General features: G+C 49.0%; 1 protein-coding gene across 3 annotated transcripts in view; it reads right to left on the bottom strand.

Moving 5' to 3' along the window:
* Positions 1 to 19,848, bottom strand: part of LOC122542804 (G-protein coupled receptor 4-like) — a 101,642-nt gene that overhangs the window by 33,404 nt on the left and 48,390 nt on the right. The gene's annotated exons all lie outside the window — the stretch shown is intronic.

Here is a 19,848-nt window from a genome sequence, read left to right as displayed (position 1 = left end):
GCGACACTCTGTGTGAACCCACAGAGTCAGGAATAACACCAGGCCATTTGGCCCTTCATGATACTCCACCATCAAGGCTGCACTCATTTTACCCACCACCCTCAGCTCTACCTTCCTGTGTATCCCCGGTAACCTCACCATCCCGAGATTCTGGCAAAGGGACTTGAATCGTTACCTCAGTTTTTCTCTCCATAAATGCTACTAAGTTTCTCCAGAGATTCCCTCCCTCAGGGCATTGTGGGTCAACCCACAGCAAGTGGACTGCAGCGGTTCAAGAAGGCAGCTCACCCCCACCTTCTTAAGGGGGCAGTTAGGGACGGGCTTTCAATGTTGGCCCAGCCAGCGATGCCCAAGCCCCTGAATAGCTCAGTTGGTTACCGCTGCTGCCTCATAGCCCCATGAACCCGGGTTCGATTCCAGAGAGACTGTGTGTGTGTGTGTGTGTGTGTGTATATAGTTTGCATGTTCTCCCCATGTCTGTGTGAGTTTCCTCCCAAAAATGGATACATGAATAGGACTGGTTTAGGAGGATATGGGACTAGGTCAAATTGGGATGGCTAGTTGAAGTGAATGATTTGTTCTGAAGAGTCTGCTTCTGTGCTGTAAGTGTAGGTTAAGTGGATTTCCCATGCTAAATTGCCCCAAAGTTTTAAAAGATATTCATTCACTAGCTAGGCCAGATGTATTGTCCATCCCTAAAAACCCAGAGGAGAGTTAAGAGTCAACCACATCGTCTAAGTCCGGGGAGGTACAGGTTAGATGGATTAGCCAGGCAAATGCAGAATTATAGGTATAGAGTAGGGTTTGTATCTGGATGGGATGATTTTCGGAGGGTTGGAGCAGACTAGTTGGGCAAAGTGGCCTCTTTCTGCTCAGGGAATTTGATACTCAAGGGTCAAAAGACCGACTCTGAGGGTACATTTTGAAAGCCACCTCCCCCTTCTCTCAAATCCTGCTGGGTCTATACTCTTCTTATCTTGTACCTGACCTTTAGATTTTTATAAAAGATATTCATTCACTGGCCAGCCCCACATTTATTACCCATCTCTAATTGCCCCAGTTAAGAGTCAACTCCATTGCTGTGGGCCTGGAGTCACATATAGACCAGGTAAGGATGGAAATTTCCTTCCCTAAAAGACACGAGAGAATGAGATGAGCTTTCAGAATAGTGGTTCCATTAGCCTCTACATTTCAGGTGGTTTTCTTTTAATTTAATTCAAATTCCACCACGCGCCACATTGGGATCTGAACCCATGTCTCCAGGACATCCCCTGGTTCCCTACATTCACAGTCGAGCAATAAAACCACTAGACCATTGGCTTCCCAATCACAGCAGGCCTGCAGCTTACAGGAATATTCCTGTTTGTTCTTCCTCCCACTACCAGCAGAAATATCTCTCCCATCCTCAATCTTCCTGAGAGTCATAAAGCTGTACAGCACAGAAACAGGCCCTTCCATCCAACTTGTCCAAGCTGACCAGATATCCCAAACCAATTTAGTCCGATTTGCCAGCATTTGCCCCTAACCCTTCCTATTCATATACCCATCCAGATGCCTTTTAAATATACCAACCTCCACCACTTCCTCTGGCAGCTTATTCCATACACGCACCATCCTCAGGACAGTAGGATGGACAGTGAGAGCCTTTTTCCTTAAATGGTCATGGCGAGCACAAGGGGACATAGCTTTAAACTGAGGGGTGATAGATATAGGACAGATGTCAGAGGTAGATTCTTTACTCAGAGAGTAGTAGGGGCTGTGGAACACCCTGCCTGCAACAGTTGTAGACTCGCCAACTTTAATGGCATTTAAATGGTCATTGGATAGGCATATGGATGAGAATGGAATAATGTAGGTTAGATGGGCTTCAGATTGGTTCCACAGGTCAGCGCAACATCGAGGGCCGAAGGGCCTGTACTGCACTGTAATGTTCTATGTTCTGTGTGAAAAGGTTTCCCTTTAGGTCGCTTTTAAAACTTCCCCCTCTCACCCTAAACCTATGCCCTCTAGTTTGGACTCCCCCACCTCAGGGAAAAGACCTCATCTATTTACCATATCCAAGCCCCTCATGATTTTATAAGCTCACCCCTCAGTCTCCGACGCTCCAAGGAAAACAGCCCCAGTCTATTCAGCATTTCCCTTTTGCTCAAAACCCTCCAACTCTGGCAATATCCTTGTAAATGTTTTCTGAACCCTTTCAAGTTCCACAACAGCTTTCCTATAGCAGAGAGACCAGAACTGTACACAATATTCCAAAAGTGGCCTAACCAATGTCCTGTACAGCCGCAACATGACCTCCCAATTCCAGTACTCAATACACTGACCAATAAAGGAAAGCATACCAAATGCCTTCTTCACTATCCTGCCTACCTGCGACTCCACTTTCAAGGAGCTATGAACCTGCACTCCACGGTCTCTATATTAGATTACATACAGTGTGGAAACAGGCCCTTCAGCCCAACAAGTCCACACCGACCCGCCGAAGCACAACCCACCCATACCCCTACATGTGCCCCTTTTTACCTAACACTACGGGCAATTTAGCATGGCCAATTCACCTGACCTGCGCATCTTTGGACTGTGGGAGGAAACCGGAGCACCTGGAGGAAACCCACACAGACACGTGGAGAGTGTGTAAACTCCACACAGTCAGTCGCCCAAGTCGGGAATTGAACCCGGGTCTCTGGCGCTGTGAGGCAGCAGTACTAACCACCGTGCCACCGTGCCGCCCACATATTCAGCAACACTCCCCAGGACCTTATCGTTAAGTCCTGCCCTGGTTTGCCTTTCCAAATTGCAGCACCTCACGTTTATCTAAATCAAACTCCACTTGCTCCAAACATCTTTCCTCAGTGTCGGTGGCAGATCATGGACTGGAAGCATTAGCCCCGTTTCTCCCTCTGTAGAGTGTGGGGCTGGAAAAGCACACCAGGTCAGGCAGCATCCGAGGCGCAGGAGAGTCAACGTTTGGAGCGTAAGCTCTTCATCAGGAATGAGGGGCAATGAAGAGCGGATACTCGGAATGTCAACTCTCCTGCTCTTTAGATACTGCCTGACCTGCTGTGCTTTTCCAGCCTCACACTCTTAGATTCGGATCACCAGACCTCACTTTCTCCTGCCCTTTAGATACTGCCTGACCTGTTGAGAGATTCCAACAATCTCTCCCTTCTTATTTCAGACTCCCAGCATCCGCAGTATTTTGCTTTTTCTTTTTGCCTTTGTAACACCAAATTAGTTCATTCTCGCCTTAGACGCTCGAGAGGAGATTGGAAGGAGCAGATCCTGTCACCAGAGGGGGTATGCCTGAAACAGCGGTGAAAGTACATCTAATCGAGAATTGGATTAGTAAGTGGAGAGAAAATCATTTTGCAGTGCTCTGGGGAAAAGGCAGGAGAGTGTGGGAAGACATGATGGACTCTGCCTGTGCATCTACAGTTCTACCATCCAATTCTGCGATACGCGTCCCACCAGAAGTGATATTATTATGTTTAATGCTGGTTGCAAACACTAAATGAGGTATCACAAGTGCTCTGTAGCAGATTGTTCCCGCAGTGTGAACTTCCTTGCACCACAACAGATTACAGATCTGATAACCAAATAGGATCGCATTACTGACTTGGCAAAGGAACAGCAAACAAATTGAAAGTGCAGTGTGTGCGTAAGACAGCTTCAGCTGAAGAGTTAGCAGGGAGACAGGCGAAACAGCCTCTCGTCTGACACTCTTGAGACCAATGACAAGGAGGGATGTGCAAATCATACACTTCAGAACAAAACTCAGAGCATCAAAGCTTTTTTATTTATTCCCGATTCACAGAATTTAAACAAATGAAACCTTTCCTCGTTCATTCCCAATGTACTCGTATCTTTCTTTCCTTCCCTTAAACTTTAGAAAAGATTTACAAGGCTGTTGCCGGGTTTAAGCTACAGGGAGAGGCTGAACAGGCTGAGGCTGTTTTCCCTGGAGCGTCGGAGGCTGAGGGGCGACCTTATAGAGGTTTGCCAAATCTCGAGGGGCATGGGTAGGGTGAACAGACAAGATTTTTTTCCCTGGGGTGGGGGAATCCAGAACTAGAGGGCATAGGTTTAGGGTGAGGGTGTAAGATATAAAAGGGACCTAAGGGGCAACTTTTTCACACAGAGGGTGGTGCGTGTGTGGAACGAGCTGCCAGAGGAAGTGGTGGAGGCTGGTACAATGACAACATTTAAAAGGCATCTGGATGGGTATATGAATAGGAAGGGTTTAGGGCCAAGTACTGGCAAAGGAGACGAGATTAATTTTGGATTTCTGGTCGGCATGGACGAGTCGGATCGAAGGGTCTGTTTCCACACTGTACATCTCCATGACTCTATTCGAAATAGCAGTGTTTCGTGGACATTTCACTGTATTTTTACTGGAAAATACACGTGACAATAAAATCAAAATCGAATCAAACCCATTCCCATTTATCCTGGATGGTGTCGAGCTTCTTGAGTGTTGTTGGAGCTGTCCCCATCCAGGGGCAAGTGGGGAGTATTCCATCACCCTCCTGACTTGTATCTTGTAGATGGTGGGGTAGGGAGTCAGGAGGTGAGTTACTCACTGCAGGATTCCCAGCCTCTGCCCTGCTCCAGCACCCACAATATTGTTTTGGCTGGTCCACTTCAGTTTCTGGTCAATGGTGAGCCCCAGGATTGTTGGTAGTGAGGGGCTCAGCAAAGATATTGTTATTTTACATCAAGGGGGTGTTGGTTATGTTCTCTCTTGTTGGAGATGGTCATTGCCTGGCACTTGCGTAGCAGACAAATATTGCAAGAGCTCATGTACTTACACACACCCTTCGGTGAGGGTGACATGCCTCTGGCTGCTCCTTGTATGTGTATTTTAGGAAAGATCAATGCTCAGCCATAGGAGATGTCAGCTGATTGGTCCGCTGTTGCTAGCTTTAAGGAATTTTGTGGAATAAAGCGACAGAGAGAAGTTTGGAATCACAGATCCCCTAAAGTGTGGAAACAGGCCCATCAAGTCCACAACAATCCTCCAAAGAGCAGCCCACCCAAACCCACCCTATCCCTGCGTTTCCCATGGTGAACCAGTCTAGCCTCGGAGACTATGGGGCACTTTAGCATGGCCAATCCACCCTAAGCTGCACATCTTTGGACTGTGGTAGTGAAATAACTCCAGAGAGGCCAGGATTGCATGACCAAGTCACCCCTTATTTACTTGCTTGCACGGTACACTGGCTGTGGCTAGCCAGCTCAGAGTCAGTTCCCAGGACTCAGGAGATTCTAAATCCCTTGTTGATGTGTGTTTTGGAAAGGCCTGGAGGGATATGGGCCAAACACAGACAAACAGGACTAGCTCAGTTTGGGACAGCTGGTTGGCATGGACAAGTTGAGCCGAAGGATCTGTTTCCATGCTGTACGACTCTAGGCGAGACTTCTGCAAAGAACCTGCAGCCTATATTAACAGTATTTGTAGCTCCAGGCTACAACCGGCAGGGTTAAGGTCTGCATTACCATAGCAACTGGGTCTCCCTGAGAGAATCGATCCCCAGTTTATAATGTTTTCTTGGCCAGCCAGCTTAGAGTCAGTCCTCAACAGAGGAGATTCTGATCTCCTGGTTATATATAATTGTTTTAAAAATTAATCGTCCACACTATTGCCAAACAACAGCATATGTCTCCCCAGCACCCATGTCGTGTGCATGTAGGTGTAGTGATTCCCTGTTTATGTTGGTCAGGCATGGCTCTCTGATTGTGAGATCCTTGATTGGGCCCAGTCAATGGAATCCACTTGGTTCCAATCACAACAGGGAGGAAACCAACACACACACACGGGGAGAATGTGCAAACTCCACGAGGGTGCAATCGAACCAGGGTCCCTGGCGCTGTGAGGCAGCAGCACTAACCACTGAGTAACCATGCAGGAGAACAGTCAGAGGGCTTGGATGACTGAAGGGGCAGCCATCGGTGAAAGTATTTGGAGAGGGGTGGCACGGTGGCTCAATGGTTAGCACTGCTGCCTCACAACGCCAAGGACCCAGGTTCGATTCCAGCCTCCAGCAATTGTCAGTGTGGAGTTTGCACATTCTCCCCGTGTCTGCGTGGGTTTCCTCCCCCAGCCCAAAGATGGGTGGGATTAGTAATGGGAAATTGTCTCATAATGTTCACGGATGTGGAGGTTGGGTGCATTAGTCATGGGAAGTGTACAGTAATAGGTTAGGGGAATGGGTGTGGGCGGGATATTCTTCGGAGGGCCAGTGTGGACTTGTTGGGCCGAAGGGCCTGTTTCCCCACTGTAGGGATTTTATTCTATGAATTGTAGAAGCAGTTGAACAGGTGAAGTGCATCAGAGGTAAGGAAAGTTTGCAAAGTCATGATTTGGAGATGCTGGTGTTGGACTGAGCTGTACAAAATTAAAAATCACACAACACCAGGTTATAGTCCAACAGGTTTATTTGGAAGCACTAGCTTTCGGAGAGCTGCTCCTTCATCAGGTGGTGCCACAACTATCTGGTGAAGGAGCAGCGCTCTGAAACTAGTGCTTCCAATTAAACCTGTCAGAGTATAACCTGGTGTTGTGTGATTTTTAACATGGAGAGGGAGAATTGCATGCTTTGGAATTCTAATGGAGCTGCAACACAGAGTCAACTGAATCACTACTGCTTGGGCTCGTGCGGCTTTCAGCCGACTATTCCAATCCGCACCCCACCCCCCCCCCTCTCCGGTTGACCCACCTCTCACCAACACTGCCTCCTTCCAACCTTGCGATTTCCCATGGCTCTGACTCAGCAATGGTGCTGCTCTCACCCCCAGCCCTCCCGCTGTCAGCGTCAGACTCTCCCAAGTACACTGCTGGCTGATCTCCAGCTCTCGACTTCCCGTTCAAACTTGAACCACTTATCCAAAACTCCACAACCCGCATCCCAGCCCACACCCATATACCCCCCACCCCCACCCGGTTCACTGCACAGCAAGTTCGGAAATTCTCAACCTGGCATCAACGCGACCTCCTGACCTCACCGCGGCCACAAAACGAATGGGGAACCTTTACGAAAAGCAAAAATGGACCCCCCCCCACCTCCGCTCCCCCTGCACGCCTCACATGGAGCTTGAGAAAGGTGCAGAGGAGGTGGTCAAGGACCACATCGGATGCACGGGGTTCTAGCGTTGAGGTTTCAGTGTCTGGATCAGCTTAAGGGGGATCCCATTTCTTTCAGAGCGTGCGGAGACCACAGCCGATCGACTGTGAGGGGCCCAGAATGAGGTGATTGGGGCAATGAGAGAGGGCAGGTGATAGCCTAGTAGATTAATCTCACTGTAGCATTAATCCAGAGACCCGGGTAACATTCCCAGGACCTGGGTTCAAATCCCGCCAGGGCAGATGGTGGATTTGAATTCAATACAAATCTGGAATTAAGAATCTAATGATGACCATGAATCCATTGTCAGGGGAAAAACCCATCTGGTTCACTAATGTCCTTAAGGAAATAGAAGTCTACAGCATGAAAACAGACCGTTCGGCCCAACTTGCCAATGCCAGCCAATGTTCACAATTTAAATTGGTCCCATGTACCTGTATTTGGTCCCTCTCTCTCCATACCTATCCCATCCATGTACTGGTCTAGATGCTTCTTAAATTATGAAACTGCAGACCATTCCAGAAAGTCTGCAAAAATTGTCCCTCTGGAACACTTTGGTCTCTCTCCCATTTAATCAATGCCCTCTAGTTCCAAGACTCCCTTATCCTGGGGAAAAGCTGTTGGCTACCTACCTTACCTATGCCCCTCATGATTTTATAGACCTTCACAAGGTCACCCCTCAGTCTTCTGCCCTCCAGACCCACAGCAATATGGCAGACTCCTAATTGCCCTGATGGGCAATGAATACTGGCCCAGCCAGACACAACCACATCCCTGAGTGTGAACAGAATAAAACAGGCCACAAGGGGAGAAATCTTTTAACGCAGCAAGTGGTTGAAGGTCTGGAAGGTGCTGCATTAAGAGGAAGTTTGGATGGAGCTTTCAAAAGTGGGTTGGATCATCGGGAAACTGCAGGAACCGAGAGATAGAGGCAGGATAGCGCAATCTCTCACAGAGACCAAACGGGCCCTCCTCCTGCTTTGTGATCACTCTCCGATTTATCCAGGCAGCTGAGCTGAGACATCGTGAGACTTTAGGGAGCCGATGGGAGCCACCTTCATCATCATTAGGGGTCCCTCGCAGTCAAGAACGACTCGCTCCCACTCTCAGGGTGAGTCTGCAGGTGGCTGTACAGACCGATGGGCCTACCGCAGGCTCTGTTACACTGGGGGCAGGAGGTGGTCATGGGTGGGGCGTTGGTGAGGCAGCGTGCTCCTTTCACCCGGCTTCCACTTCTTCCCGACGTTGAGTCTCCAGGTGCTCCACGCCTTCCCGGATGCCCCTCCTCCACTATGGACGGTCTCGGCCCAGTGATTCCCAGGTGTCTGTGGGAAGGCCGCACTCGGCCCAGTGAGGCCTTGAGGGTATCCCTGAGGTGCTCCCATGTCCCACCTGGGGCTGGCCTGCCGTTTGGGAGGAGAGCACCCGCTGGGGGAGTCTCATGTCAGTGATGGGGACGGCGTGCCCAGCCCTTCGCGTCCGATCGAGGTGGGGGGAGGGAGGTCAGTGCCTCGATGCTGGGGATGTTGGCCTGGTCGTGGAGGCTGGTGTTGGTTTGTCTATCTTCCTAGAGTAGTGACTGTGAGAATATTGTGAGACCATCTCGGGGTGTGGGTGTGGGAGGGAACTCCTCAATGAAAGCATTTACAAGTTCATCTGTCCCGCATTTTGCCCGCACAGGATCCGCTGCCTTCCAGCACATGAGATCAAGGCCTCTGATAATGTTGGTCAGATCAGCTCATTGTTTTGGAACACTTTGGCAAAAGATAAAGACAGATGGGGGAAGGAACCCTGTCTTCTCAAAACTAAAATACGGGCACATTCTGCTGAGAACAGTCCCATTGTCGGATGTTCCTGCTGTGGGATTGGTGCCGGATTTAAGACAGAGTCTCACTATTTTAATCTCTTTACAAATGTTTCCACTGTGTACTAGTTGCAGCTCAGATTCTCCTCAGAATCACACAATTCCAGGTTCGAGACCCCCTCCGAGGTTAGAGAATAGGTGGCACTCCAACACAGTGCTGAGTTGTTGGGAGTGCTTGCCTTTCATAGGATCCCTGCAGTGTGGAAACAGGCCATTCAGCCCATACCAACCCTCCAGACAGCATCCCATCCAGACCTACACTGTCCCTGTAACTCTGCATTTCCCATGGCTAACCCACACATCTTTGGACTGTGGGAGGAAACCCAGGCAGACATGGGGAGAATGTGCAAACTCTACACAGACAGCTGCCCGAGGGTGGGATCGAACCCGGGTCCCTGGCGCTGTGAGGCAGCAGGGCTAACCACTGAGCCACCGTGCTTCCCTCAAGTGAATGGGACAGACCTATGGCTGTCAAAGAACAGCTCCTCTTAATATCCCAGCCAATATTTATCTGTCAACATCAGAAGGAAAACAGACCACAAGACATAGGAGCCTTTTGGCCCATTGAGTCCATTCTTCCGTACAATAAGATCATGGTTAGAGACAAAAAAACTGCAGATGCTAGACTCCAAAGGAGACAAGCAGGAGTCTGGAAGAACGCAGCAAGCCAGGCAGGTGGAGAAGTCAACATTTCGGGTGTGTAACCCTTCCTCAGGCCCTGACGCCGCCTGGTTTGTTGTGATCTTCCATCCTCATGCATTAAGATCACGATGATCTCCAGCCCCACTTTTCTCTGTAACTCTTGATTCCTTTACAGATTAAAAATCTCTTGATCTCAGCCTTGAATTTACATAATGACCCAGTCTCTATGGTCGTAAAGAAATGCACAGATCCTTTATCCTCCTGATGTCTCAGTTATATTTTTGACTCCTTACCCTGAGATGATGCCCCTCAGGTCCCTGACTCCCCCACACGGGGGAACACCCTCTCCACGTCTCCCCCTCTCAAGTCTCCTCAGAATCCTGCATGTTTCAATAAGGTCGCCCCACATTCTTCCAGATTCCAATGAGGACGGGCCCGGCCCACTCTGATAAATAATCGATGGCCATTTCAAGAGCATTTTCATGGCAGTGAAGTGTCCAAATAGAAGCATGGAGGGATGGAGCTCTTCGGAAAAGGTGATGATAACTTAGTTGAAGTGCTGAGTATCAAAGGGATTCTTGTGGGTGCAGAGGGGAACGGAGAGGTGAAAGGTTTGGGAAAGAGATGTACAGCACGGAAACAGACCCTTCGGTCCAACTCGTCCATGCTGACCAGATATCCTAAATTAAACTAATCCCATTTGCCAGCACTTGGCTCATTTCCCTCTAAACCCTTCCGATTCATATACTCATCCAGATGCCTTTTAAATGTTTTAGCTGTACCAGCCTCCGCCACTTCCTCTGGCAGCTCATTCCACACACGCACCACCCTCTGTGTGAAATAGTTGTCCCTTAGGTCTCTTTTATACCTTTCCCCTCTCACCTTAAACCTATGCCCTCTAGTTTTGGACTCTCCCCACCCCGAGCCAAAGGCCTTGTCTATTTATCCTATCCATGCTCCTCATGATTTTATAAACCTCTATAAGGTCAGCCCTCAGCCTCCAATGCTCCAGGGAAAACAGCCCCAGCCTGTTCAGCCTCTCCCTGTAGCTCAAACCCTCCAACCCTGGCAACATCCTTGTAAATCTTTTCTGAACCCTTTCAAGTTTCACAACATCCTTCCTATAGGAGGGAGACCAGAATTGCACACAATATTTCAAAAGTGGTCTAACCAATGTCCTGTACAACCGACACATGACCTCCCAACTCCTGTACTCAAAACACTGACTGATAAGTGCCATGGTGTGGAGGTGCTGGTGTTGGACTGGAGTGGACAAAGTCAGACATTGCACGACACCAGGTTATAGTCTGACAGGTTTATTTGAAATCACAAGCTTTCGGAGCGCTGCCTCTTCATCAGGTGAAGGAATACCTCACCCTCCAAAGGGGCAGCGCCACGAAAGCTTGTGATTTCAAATAAACCTGTCGGACTGTAAGCTGTTAGGTGACTTCTGACTCCAACCAATGAAGGGAAGTGTACCAAACATTTTTATATTCATGCAGGAGATATGAGCATCGCTGGCTGTAAGGCCCATTCCCAACTGTTAAGAATCAACCCCATTGATGTGCGACAGGAATCACATGTAGGCCAGACCAGGTAAGGATGGCAGATTGCACCCCCCCCTTGCTAATGCCTCTGTGGCACTTTCACACCTGCCCACCTCTGTTCCTAAACTCTAAAAATCAAACAGCAGAATACAACGAAGACCCTAGTTGCAACTCTTGACAGTCCTGACTGACGGTTCGGAGGTCTGGCAATGCTGCACAGCGTCCTGAGAAGTCAGGGCTAAGTAAACACAGAGTGATAAATGGAAGTTCGAGTAGATAAGCAAACTCCACCTTGTACACAACAGATAATTTGTCGTACATTTTACGCATTTTGATTGAGCAACCACACGAAAACTTTCCATGAAAGGAAAGCTTTGCGAAATTTTCCTTTAGCAACAGAAGCTAATTAGGCGGAAACTTTCCCCGCATCAGCCCTGCCTTACTGGTCTAACTGTGTCCTACCTACAACCTCTTGGTTCATCACAGGAAGAAGGGTACCCATGCATTGAGAGGTTTGACCTTGCCATTTGGACCCCAGTCCTGTTGAGATATAGACCAAAACAGAAAGCTACCTGCATTCATATAGTGACTTTTATTCTGCTGCCTTGCCGGTTTGCCGAGCAGCGTGATGCCAACAGCGTGGGTTCAATTCCCATCACCAGTTTGAGGTTACCATGAAGGACTATCCTTCTCAACCCTGAGCTCTGGTGACCCTCAGGTTAAATCACCAGTCGCTTCTCTCTCTAATGGGAGAGCGGCCCCAATGGGCTGGTAAGACTATGACAACAAAATACATCCAATTTACTCTGCTACCAGTGAAGTACATTTCTTGAGAGTGTTGTGAAACTTGAAAGGGTTCAGAAAAGATTTACAAGGATGTTGCTAGGGTTGGAGGATTTGAGCTACAGGGAGAGGCTGAACAGGCTGGGGCTGTTATCCCTGGAACGTCAGAGGCTGTGGGGTGATCTTATAGAGGTTTATAAAATTATGAGGGGCATGGATAGGATAAATAGGCATAAATCCTTTCCCTGGGGTCGGGGAGTCCAGAACTAGAAAGCATAGGTTTCTAGGAGGGGATGGATATAAAAGAGACCTAAGGGGCAACCTTTTCACGCAGAGAGTGGTACGTGTATGGAATGAGCTGCCAGGGGAAGTGGTGGAGGCTGGTACAATGGCAACATTTAAAAGGCATCTGGATGGGCATGTGAATAGGAAGGGTTGGGAGGGATATGGGCCGAGTGCTGGCAGGTGGGTCTAGATTGGGTTGGGATATCTAGTCAGCATGGATAGATTGCACCAAAGGGTCTGTTTCCGGGCTGTACATCTTTATGACTCTATGAGTGCTGTGGGGAAGCTGAGTGCCATCCATGCTAAAGCTGCCCATTGGTCATCATAACCATCACCTTCAAATGTTCCCTCCTTCCACCAACAATTGATCAATTTGATTTACTGTCACATGTGCCTAAGTACAGCGAAAGTAGACAGGCAGGATGCCGGAAGATCACAGCAAGCCAGGCAGCATCAGGAGGGACAGGCAGGAGGCTGGGAGAACACAGCAAGGCAGGCAGCATCAGGAGGGACAGGCAGGAGGCTGGGGGAACACAGCAAAGCAGGCAGCATCAGGAGGTGCAGAAGTCAACATTTTGGATGTGACCCTTCTTCAGGACTGGGGATGGGTGTTGGGGGAGCTGCAGATGAAGGAAGTGGCAGGGGCAGGGTGATGAAGTGGGGTTGGTGAAGACAGGTAGAGGGTATGACCTGGTTGGTGGATGGGAGGGACGAATCTGGTTGGTGGCAGGGAGCAGTGGAAGGGAGAGACTGGGGAGGGAGGTTATTTGAAATTGTAGAGTTCAACGTTGAGTTCTCCGGGCTGTAGGCTGGAAGATGAAGTGTTTTTTTTTAGATTACTTTACAGTGTGGAAACAGGCCCTTCGGCCCAACAAGTCCACACCGACCCGCCGAAGCACAAACCACCCATACCCCTACATTTACCCCTTACCTAACATGACGGACAATTTAACATGGCCAATTCACCTAACCTGCACATCTTTGGACTGTGGGAGGAAACCGGAGCACCCGGAGGAAACCCACGCAGACACAGGGAGAATGTGCAAACTCCACACAGTCAGTCGCCTGAGGCGGGAATTGAACCCGGGTCTCCGGCGCTGTGAGGCAGCAGTGCTAACCACTGTGCCACCGTGCCACCCATGTTGCTCCTCCAATTTGCGGTGTGATTCATTGTGGCAATGGAGGAGGCCGAGGATGGTCATGTCAGAAAGGGAGTGGAAAGGAGATTTGAAACGGGGGGTGACTGGAGGTCCTGTCGGCCCCTGCAGGTCTAGCTCAGATACTCATCAAACCGTTCCCTAAGTTTGCGTTGAATCTCCCCGATGTAGAGAAGACCCATTTTGACTCTAAGTACAGTGAAAAGCTTTGTTTGCGAGCAGTGCAAGTAAGGACACAGATCATATAGAGTGACGAAAAAACTTGTCCAGAGTAAGGCACACAGGTTACACTGTACAGGACTGGCACAAGGCAAGGTCAACATTATTTGAAATTAGAGGTCCATTCATGCTCTGATGGATCATGCCAGCAGTGTGTACCATCTACAAGACACACTTCCTCAGCACACCAAACACTCCTTTGATAGCCTACCACCCCTGACAGACTTTGCAACAGGGAGAAGGCGAAATTGTTTCTTTTAAACTTTCATGAATTGGTGGAATTCACTCCCCCCTCCTCCCCCCCCCCAGCATGGGGTGGATGCTGGCATGCTGAATGAGGAGGAGATGGACAGATGTTTAATTAGTAATGGGCTGAAGGGTTATGGAGAGCGGTCAAGAAAATGGAGTGGAAATCAGCCATGATGGTTTTGAATGGCAGAACAAGCCTGAGGGGCTGAATGGCCTCCCCGCACAACTGGTCTGTTATCTCAGTGTAAAAAGCATGTCATTTAGGATGGAGATGAGAAGGAATGTCATAGAGTCATAGAGATGTACAGCACAGAAACAGATCCTTCGGTCCAACCCATCCATGCCGACCAGATATCCCAACCAATCTAGTCCCACGTGCCAGCACTTGGCCCATATCCCTCCAAACCCTTCCTATTCATATACCAATCCAGGTGCTTCTTAAATGTTGTAATTGTACCAGCCTCCACCACTTCCTCTGGCAGCTCATTCCATACCCGTACCACCCTCTGTATGCAAAGGTTGCCCCTGTAGGTCTCTTTTATATCCTTCCCCTCTCACCCTAAACCTATGCCCTCTAGTTCAGGACTACCCGAACCCTGTACCTCTTATGCTCACATCCAAATCATTTATGTAAATGACAAAAAGTAGAGGACCCAGCACTGATCCTTGTGGCACTCCACTGGTCACAGGCCTCCAGTCTGAAAAACACCATCCACCACCACCCTCTGTCTTCTACTTTTGAGCCAGTTCTGTATCCAAATGGCTGGTTCTCCCTGTATTCAATGAGATCTAACCTTGCTAATCAGTCTCCCATGGGGAACCTTGTCAAATGCCTTACTGAAGTCCATATAGATCACAGCTACCGCTCTGCCCTCATCAATCCTCTTTGTTACTTTTTCAAAAAACTCAATGAAGTTTGTGAGACATGATTTCCCACGCACAAAGCCATGTTGACTATTCATCTTCACTCAGAGGACGGTGGATTTTCATATTTGTCTAACTCAGACGTTTGTGACAGCTTAGTCACAAAGTACATTGGAGACAGAGATCGATGGATTTCTTGTTATTAATGACATCAAAGGATATGGGACTAGCACGTTGAGATTCAAGAACAACCAGGGGCTAGACTGGTGGAGCAAGTGTGAGGGGCTGAACGACCTCCTCCTGCTCCTGAGCAGTGATTGGTTAAAGGACCAGAGGCAATAACAAGAAAATCCTTTCTGTGCAGCGAGGGTTCAGGATCTGCAGTATAGCATGGTACCCAAGTGTGTTGGAGGCAGATTTAATTGATACTTTCTAAAGAGAATTGGATAATTACCTGAACGTTTAAAAAAATGCAGGGCCATAAGACCATAAGACATAGGAGCGGAAGTAAGGCCATTCGGCCCATCGAGTCCACTCCGCCATTCAATCATGGCTGATGGGCATTTCAGCTCCACTTACCAGCGTTCTCCCCGTAGCCCTTAATTCCTCTAGACAACAAGAATCTATCAATCTCGGCCTTGAAGACATTTAGCGTCCCGGCTTCCACTGCACTCCGTGGCAATGAATTCCACAGGCCCACCACTCTCTGGCTGAAGAAATGTCTCCGCATTTCTGTTCTGAAATGACCCCCTCTAATTCTAAGGCTGTGTCCACGGGTCCTAGTCTCCTCGTTTAACTGAAACAATTTCCTAGCATCCACCTTTTCCAAGCCAGGCCTGTGAGATGGCATCGGGGTGGAACAGTAGCTCAGTGGTTAGCACTGCTACCTCATGGCTCCAGGGACCCGGGTTCGATTCTACCCTTAGGCGACTGTCTGCCTGGAGTTTGCACATTCTCCCTGTGGCTGCATTGGTTTCCTTCCACAATCCAAAGATTTGCAGGTTAGGGTGGATTGGCCATGCTAAATTATTCCATAACATCCAGGGATGGGCAGGCTAGGTGGGTTAGCCATGGGGAATGCAGGGTTACAGGAAGGGGGTGAGATGCCATTTGGAGGGCCAGTGCAGACTTGATGGGCTGAATGGCCTGCTCCCACTTTGTAGGGATTCTACGAGTGGAACAGGCTGATTTGTTGTGGCCTACTATGGACATTATGGGCTGAATAGCCTCCTCTTGTGAGCACTTTATGATTCTAAGTTGCTTTCAGACAGGGGATGGATTTTATTACAGCAAAGACCACACTGTGAATGTAACACACGGTGTAAAAACACCTCCGGTCACACCGTGACAGATGGTTATATATAAATGCAGATCTCTGTTCCGTTTCAAAACTGAACTCGGAAGCTGCTGTGCTTCCAGCGGGATGAATGTCGGTGACCTTTGGGAAAATATTCGTCATTGAATTGCATCCTCGATGGTTCGCAAACTGCTGCATCATTCCAGTTTCTGTAACAGGAGGAGCTGCTCAGCCCAAACAAAACGGGAGACGTGAAGAGGGCACAGCTGCATGGGCCCCGAAGGTCAGCTTTAGGACAGAAGGCAGGAAATAGTTCTTCAGTCAGCCTGAATGATCCAGGAAGGGCGGTGAGGAAAAAAGGCTTGGACGTTACAACGGGAAGAGGGAAGGGTTGACATTGGGGCAGCACGGTGTCTCAATGGTTAGCACTGCTGCCTCATGGTACCAGGGACCCAGGTTCGATTCCAGCCTCGGGTGACTGCCTGTGTGGAGTTTGCACGTTCTCCCCGTGTCTGTGTGGGTTTCCTCAAAGATGTGCAGGTTAGGGTGGACTGGCTATGCTCAGTTGCCCCATAGTGTCCAGGGATGTGTAGGTGCATTAGTCATGGGTAAATATAGGGTAAGAGGAGTATTAGGGGAAAGGAATGGGTCTGGGTGAGTTACTCTTCAGAGGGTCAGCATGTTTCCACATCGTAGGGATTCTGGGATGGGGGGGGTGGAGAATGGGAGATGTCGAGGGAACCTGGCCTGGGAGTGAATCCTGCTGTACGGTGGGAATGGCCCATGGAGGTTGTTGGCCGCCATTCAAGAGGGTGGACATCCGTGGACCTCTGAGGAGAAAGATCCGACATTTTCCTTCACCCACACCCTGTGCACTTGCCATGTTTGCCTTCCAAGAAAAAAAAAGAACACCCCCCGCACTTTTGCCTCATGGTAGTGTTGCCACCTCTGGACTAGGAGGTCACGGTTCAAGTCCCACCTGCTCCAGAAGGCGTGTGGTAACATCGCCGAGTAGGTTAAAGAGGGAAAAAAAACTAATCCTGCAAGGCTACACTACTTTTCATTTATTCATTTATGGGACATGGGCGCCCCTGGCTGGGTCAGCATTTATTGCCCATCCCTAATTGCCCAGAGGGCAGTTAAGAGCCAATCCTTTTGCTGTGGGTCTGGAGTCACGTGTAGGCCAGACTAGGTAAAGATGGCAGATTTTCTTCCCTAAAAGGATAGTTGGGAACCAGATGGGTTTTTCCCAACAATCGGCTTGTGGTAATCACTAAATTCTTAAATCACCTTTTTATTGAATTCAAATCCCACCACCTGTCATGGCAGGATTTGAACGCAGATCCCAGGAACATTACCTGGGCCAACAGCCCAGCGACAATACCACTAGGCCATCGTCTCACCCTACAGGCAGTAGTACTGGGCTACGAGGCATGTGTAGGTTAGGTGGGTTAGCCATTGGAAATGTGGGGTTACAGGGCCAGGGTAAGGGGATGGATCTGGGTGGGAAGCTCTTCAGAGGGTCGGTATGGACTCGATGGGCCAAACAGCCTACTCCCACAATGCAGGGATTCCATATGAAAGCGCTAGAAGAAGAGTTTCTCTTTTGAAACTCTGACTCTCCTGGTCAGGCTGCCGGAGGAATTAATTTTCAATTCCTTAATGCACGGCTGGATGTTCAGCTAATGAGCAACGGCGCTGTCTCGGTGAGTGGACACCCCCCGCTGGCCTGCCCCTTCCCTGCTGTCTCCCCTTCAGCGCAGGGTAATGGGCTTCAACAGGATCCAGCGTTGTCATGAGCCAGGCGAATGGTAGTGGGTTTTTTTTTTAAACAATAAAAGAAAAAGCAGCCCTCCATTGATTTCCCGAGACCTTGCCACTCAGTCTCCTCACTCTGGGTGACTGCACGCAATTAATCTGCCGCACTGATCCCTCTTCTGACCCATCGAGACGGCCGAATGAATCAAACAGATGCAGCCAGCGCTGCGGTGTGGTCCAATGCGATTCCGATTCCTTCAGAGCGCAGCAGACACAGTTGAAAGAGAAAGTGGGTGGCTCAGTGGTTAGCGCTGCTACCTCGCGGCGCTAGGGACCTGGGTTCCATTCCACCCTCGGGCAGACTGTGTGGGGAGTTTGAATGTTGCCCCATGTGGGTTTCCTTCCTACGTCCAAAGATAGAATCCCTACTGGCAATCGATATAACAGCTGAACACTAAGATGCTGAACAGTACAAGGACCAATAGCACAAATGACTGGAAGCCTGCTTTTTAGAAGCAGTAAAATAATCAAACAGTCTCAGAAAGTCCCAGTGTTGTCTTATCTGGCTGATTCATGACGTGTAGCAAGATTGGGTGCTATAATTGGTGTGTGTGTGTGGTACTTTCGTTTTAACCCATCGTGGGTTTGAGGTGAACTATGACAATTTAAGTTGGCCCGACGGGGGAAGGTAGCCAGCTGCTATCTTTATGGATTTCCAGAAGGTGTCAGATAAGATTCCACACAGGAACAACATGCAAACACCTCGCACCACGCAGGACAAAGCAGCCTACTTCGAGTGGCGGGAACAGACCCTTCGATCCAACTCGTTCACGCCCACCACGTTCCCAAACTAAGCTAGTCTCACTTGCCTCTGCTTGGCCCATATTCCTTCAAACCTTTCCTTCTTCATGCCCAGATGTCATTTAAATGTAACTGTACTTGCGTTTACCTCTTCCCTCTGGCAGGTCATTCCACACATAAACCATTCTCTGTGTGAAAAAGGTTGCCCCCTTAGGTCCTTTCCCCTCTCACCTTAAACTTATGCCCTCTAGTTTTGAACTCCCCTATCCTGGGGAAAGACCTTGGTTATTCACCTTATCTATGCTGCTCATGACTTTGTAAACCTCTATAAGGTCACCCCTCAAACTCCTATGCTCCCAGTGAAAAATGTCCCCAGCCTCTCAGACTCATACAGCACGGAAACAGACCCTTCGGACCAAACCTCGGTCCACACTGACCCATAATTCCAAACTAGTCCCACCTGCCTGTGTTTGGCCCATATCCTTCCAAACCTTTCCTATTCACAAACTTAGCGAAATGTTTTTTTAAACATTGTAACTGTACCCGCATCCACCACTTCCTCTGGAAGTTCATTCCACACACAAACCACTCTGTATTTAAAACAAATTTGCCCCTCATGTCTTTTTAAAATCTTTCTTCTCTGACCTTAAAAATGTGCCCTGTAATAGACAATAGACAATGGGTGCAGGAGTAGGCCATTCTGCCCTTCGAGTCTGCACCACCATTCAATATGATCATGGCTGATCATTCCTAATCAGTATCCTGTACCTGCCTTATCTCCATAACCCTTGATTCCACTAGACTTGAGAGCTCTATCCAACTCTTTCTTAAATGAATCCAGAGACTGGGCCTCCACTGCCCTCCGGGGCAGAGCATTCCACACAGCCACCACTCTCTGGGTGAAGACGTTTCTCCTCATCTCTGTCCTAAATGGTCCACCCCGTATTTTTAAGCTGTGTCCTCTGGTTCAGGACTCACCCATCAGCGGAAACATGTTTCCTGCCTCCAGAGTATCCAATCCTTTAATAATCTTATATGTCTCAATCAGATCCCCTCTAAATCTTCGAAACTCAAGGGTATACAAGCCCAGTCGCTTCAGTCTTTCAGTGTAAGGTAATCCTGCCATTCCAGGAATTGACCTCGTGAACCTACGCTGCACTCCCTCAATAGCCAGAATGTCTTTTCTCAAATTTGGAGACCAGAACTGCACACAGTACTCCAGGTGTGGTCCCACCAGGGCCCTGTACAGCTGCAGAAACAC

The sequence above is a fragment of the Chiloscyllium plagiosum genome, chromosome 41, assembly GCF_004010195.1.
Source record: "Chiloscyllium plagiosum isolate BGI_BamShark_2017 chromosome 41, ASM401019v2, whole genome shotgun sequence".
NCBI classification, from domain to species: Eukaryota; Metazoa; Chordata; class Chondrichthyes; order Orectolobiformes; family Hemiscylliidae; genus Chiloscyllium; species Chiloscyllium plagiosum.
The sequence above is the reverse complement of the archived record's forward strand: the minus strand, read 5'-3'. Positions and strand labels throughout refer to the sequence as shown.